We start from the raw sequence: 5,212 nt of genomic DNA, 5'->3' as shown, positions 1-5,212 counted from the left end.
TTTTTCTTTGTTTTATATTTTAAATCGTTCCAAACCTACAGTAATAAAATATTTTAATCTTTCAGTTCCAAATATATGCACTACTAATATGCTTACTCGTTGCCATGCATCGTGTTGGTGGTCCTACTGAGTTCAGCTCCTGAGTAATTTTTTCCCAGCGTGGTCGGTATTCTCCTCCATTAGCGAAGCAAGACGCTCTAGTTGATTCTTTGTACTCACAACTCTCGGTCTAAAGAAATTTTTGAATCGGGTTTATAACTAGTTCATAATCTTTTTTTGCTCATTTTAATACTTACATTATTCCAATTTCTCAAAATAATTAACAAATTTTAATTTGGTATACTAGCACAGCAATCTATCGTTTAAAAATGGCGAACCGCTTGCAAGCGTATGAAATCGAACGGCTGAGACGATAGTTATCGTTAGGCAATATTATATTTTTACGATATACGATAAACGCTAACTATCGGATTTCATACGATAGACTTGAATTCTTAATACGGGATAACAGAATGCAAGCGATTATCGTGTATGTATCGTATGAATTCATAATAGGGGGGAATTTTAAAGGCACATTAGTAGCCATATCTACTTAATTTTTGTGAAACAAGGAAGGGCGCTTGGAGGAGGTTCTTTTATTATTAAACGCGTCATAATATGGTATCAAAAATACTTGTTACAAAAAAACGTATTCATTCCGAGATAATTCATTTATATGTGAAAAAAATTTTTCCTATACAAAAGTATTCAAAAGTAAAAAAATTCCAAATTGGGAACAATGCACCAAGCGGATAATAAATTACCAAATGAACCACCTATTGCAACTGTGAAAGTTATCAGCTGTTTCGAAGACTGCAAGTTTTTGCAAATTTTGTAAACTGCTCAGAGTTTTTGCTGTTGGATGCTCCTACCAAATTTACCTATCAGAAAGTCAGAATGGCGTAAGTTGCACTTTTTTACTGGTTTTGCGTTCAACAAATTTTTCTGATATTTTAGTCTTCCCCTCAATTTTACTCGCTATGATTATTTTATTTTCTGGCTGCTAGTACTTACCGGAAAATTTTACGAAAAGACAGCGATTTTTTTTTTTGGATTTAAGTAAGAGTTTCGTGTTTTCTGGGCAACCTTTCGATGCCCTGGGGGACCGCACTAATGATCAGTTGTCCGTAGGTCGCCAATCTGGACCGCCAGAGGGCTGCCGCCCTAAGGCCGAGATCGCTACCGAGGACCGTCCGCAAGCTTTACCGAGGACGGATATTTGTACTCACTGTCATCCAGGGCCGCCGCATCATCACCGCTAGGGCCCGTACCGCTGCTCTCATCACCGGCGCCGCTATTAGCACTGCCGCCCGAAGGCCGAAGCTACAACCGTGGGCCGCCCGCCATCATCACCGAGGACTGCGAACGCTAACTATTGCCAACCAGGGCCGCTGTCACCGTTGCCACCATCAGGGCCCGCTGCTACTGTCTTCATCACTGGGGGCGCCGCCATTATCGTCGCCCCAGGCCGCCGCTACTACCCGTCACGAGTACGGTAATCGCCACTGCGAACGTTAACCATCGTCGCCCAGTACCGCTGTCACCGTCGTAGTTAAAAAGGGCCGCATTCACCCTTCGCCACAATCAGGGCCTCATCATTATATGGGCCACGGCCAATGACACCGCTAAGGCCGCCACCACCACTGCAAGGGAACTGCCGTCGCCGTCACAACCACCGCGACTGCTCTCATTGCCGCGCTCTTCGCTACGACTGACGCGTACCACTGCCAATCTTGCTGTCGCTAGTAGCACTCCCGTCGCCGTACAATTACCCGCCGAATAATCTCCGACACCGACTGCCGACTCTCTCTTTACCTTCCGCTCTCCCCTGCACGACAAGTTGCCGGCAGTGATTGGACTTCTACCACATTGTGGTAGATCTGCCACTTTTTTGAGCATCTACCACATCTACCACAAAAGGTCTGAAATCTACCACATATTCTCATTTTTGAGTAGTTTTATTTTTGCTCGACATAGTTTTCTTAAGTTTAAGAGCAAAAATTGTCCAACACTAAACACTAACAATAGGCAGAATGGGATTATAAAATAAACTGTAAATAAAATATAAATTTTTTTAAATATTTAATTTTTAAACAGGAAACGTTTTTTTATTGAGTGAATTTCACTATATATATGATTATAAAAATAATTAATAGCGAAAATTAAAAAAGCGGCGATTTTTGTGAATGTATTAGCACATTTCAGTGCATCTAAAGTTTCTAAAGCGTTGTTTACTTTTGCTTGAGAATTGTCAAAATCGGCAAATAGCATGTAGCGGTTTCTGGAACGTGCCACATTTGTTCACTACATCGTGATGTGATAAAAAGAAAAACTGGCAGCACTCCGCAAGGTTGCAGAAATCTTTCAAAATATGTTCGAAAAATATCTTGATATGAAAGGAACTGCTTTTGCCGAAAGTCAACGCAATTTTTAGCAACTTCAATCTTGCCCTTTATTATACTAAAATTAATTTTTTTTAAGATTCTAATTAAGATGTTTGCAATTTATGTTAAACCTTGCAGATTTTTTTTTTTAATTTTTGTACAAAGTTTGATCCAAAACCTGAGATCTACCACATTTTTTTGAAATCTACCACATTTTTTTCCAGATTCTACCACACAAATTTTTTTTTCAAGTCCGATCACTGGTTGCCGGTCGGCCTTCTTGATAGCCACGTGTGTGTGTGGGTGTGTTCGACTTAATACACAAATCATTGTGTTTTATTTGGTTGGAGTTAGTGGGACCTCCGCTGGACTCTGGAGCGGCTGAGCATACCTCAGCCTTCGACAAAACCCACCTCATAATTTTTTGAAGCATTTTACAGGTATATGTAATTTTATAAGGACTAGCAGTTATAGAAAGATTTAGATCATTTCGACGTATTTTCCAAATGTGCCTTCACTTAAGGTGTTTTTGAAATAAAAATTACGCTCAAGATCGCAGAATATTTTATCTTTAAAAGTTAGTGTAATCTGAAGGCACACCTCTAAGGTATTAAATTATTCGCAATTGTTTGTAGAATACAATACATACTTAAAAAGTTCTTAAAATTAAATGCTTCAAAACCTATACGCAATAAACTGAACATTTTGAAATGTGGAGCTACAGACTTTGAGTTACTTGCCATATCGTTATTTTGTAATGCACACTTTTCTTACCTACTACATATGAAGTGTACACATAAGTGCTAAATGCCCATTTAATTTCAAATCAGAATATGGTGTGCTTCAAAAGTTATGACATAATTAATTGTGCCCCTCTTAAAAATTACATAAAAATTTACTTGTTTTCATTATTTTTTTTAAATTTAAACACCTATATTTCAAAAGTCATGCAGCAAATTGATCCACTTTTTTTTTTGAGGCTTCAAGTATACGTCAATGAAGTATATCCATAAGCAACCAGCTTGATTTAGTTTACAACAGTGAAAATAAAGCTAAATAACACAAAGGTTACCTGTTTTTTAGATTTGCCCATATGTATAAATACTTGAATATTCTAAAGGTAGTATAAATAATACTGATTATCACGGTTTACGGTTTATTTTAAGGTTTATCCGGAGAATTTCAACATAGAAGCAGAAGTAAAAAATCAATTTACGAAGGATGCATGGCTGACGCGTTGGTTTTATGGAAAATGTAAAGATGAACGGAGTTGGTGCCAATAATTTGAATTATGTTTGTTTTTGTACAGATACAAATATGTAAAGGTAAAACCGTTCGCTCAATTCGTCGGCCATTATTTATTTTTTAAAGTTTGTCTACCTTATACAATTTAAATTTTCAGAGCAACTGAAATGCCAAATAAAAATAAAACAAAAAATAAGTTGATGAACATATTCAATTTTGCTTTTATTTGTGACTGAAAGTGAGAATGTATGTGTGAGATTGAAAATTTGAAAACATTTTTGTTATGCGGCATTTCATGTCACCTCGGCCATCGCACTGCTATACCATTTTACCGTAAAAATCAAAACCCAACAGAATTCTACATTTTAAGTGCTATGCGTTGGGTAACCGCTTACACGCAAAGCCCGTTTAACCGATTTTTATGTGACAACTCTCATGCAAAGCTAAGTATGCATAACTGGGCTATAAGGAATGGATGAAAGCTGAAGGGATTGATTTTGCCGATATGACGTAGGGTTGCCTATTTACAATGGATTTAAATTTTAAGAAAACGTCAGACATATCTTTCTCTAAAGTGCTGTATTTTGGAAACCTTTTACGAAACTTAATGAAAAAAAGTATTTATTTCGTCTTATTATGGGCTTTAATTATAAATTTTTTACATTAATATGTAAATAAGGCGACAACCCTCCTACATGTAGTTTAAAAACAAAGCATTTTCAAAACCATTTCGATTGATACCCATATTGTAATATGTACGCAAGTCATTAACATTATTAAATAATTTGAATATAGTTTTTTAACAGGTGGCAACTCTTTAAAAAAAAAAATTAAACCTTATTGCACATCTAAAGGTCAAGCCCTTTAATTTGGCACATACATTTTGACAATCGAATTAACGGTGTAGATCTGATGACATTAACAAAAAATCCTTAGCGTAACAAATATAACACGCATAACACTGGAATGGCCCCATAGATTGTATTGATATTGGTCTTAGTTGAAGTTTCATTTACGAGTCATGCTGTTTTTGTTTTTTAGATTTTTTCAATATTTTTTTTTAATTCTTGTCCTTTCCATGAGTCCTGTAATTGTGCAACTTCAGAGTCGCATTTCTTTGTAATTTTCCCTTATTCTACAATAAAAATCCTTTACAAGAAAAAAGAAATCGTTGATTTATCTCACCTCTGAGAGGCGCAATTTGATTTTGAAAATTTTTTTCCCCTAAATCGCCCATAGTGTGGCGGTAGTTTGAAAGATATCACTGTGTTATAAAGTACACAATCTATAAAGCATATGTTTCAAGTTTGAAGACGCCACGTTGTTTAGTATATGCTTGGCAGCAGTCAATAGTGAATGTTTTCAGTGAATTTGTGAAAATGGAGAAAATTGGTCATCGTTACGTGATACAATACTTTTATTTGAAAGGCCTCAGCCCATCCAATATAAAAGCTGAAATAGATGTAGGACGACATCTATCCCTCAACTTGTCAAGACAGTTGAAGACAACGACGCGACACCTACAGGACTTTAAGAGGAAAACA

Source organism: Rhagoletis pomonella, unplaced genomic scaffold, assembly GCF_013731165.1.
Source record: "Rhagoletis pomonella isolate Grant_MI unplaced genomic scaffold, Rhpom_1.0 Rhpom_scaffold_00005, whole genome shotgun sequence".
Classification (NCBI taxonomy): domain Eukaryota; kingdom Metazoa; phylum Arthropoda; class Insecta; order Diptera; family Tephritidae; genus Rhagoletis; species Rhagoletis pomonella.
This window is presented reverse-complemented; position numbering follows the sequence as displayed.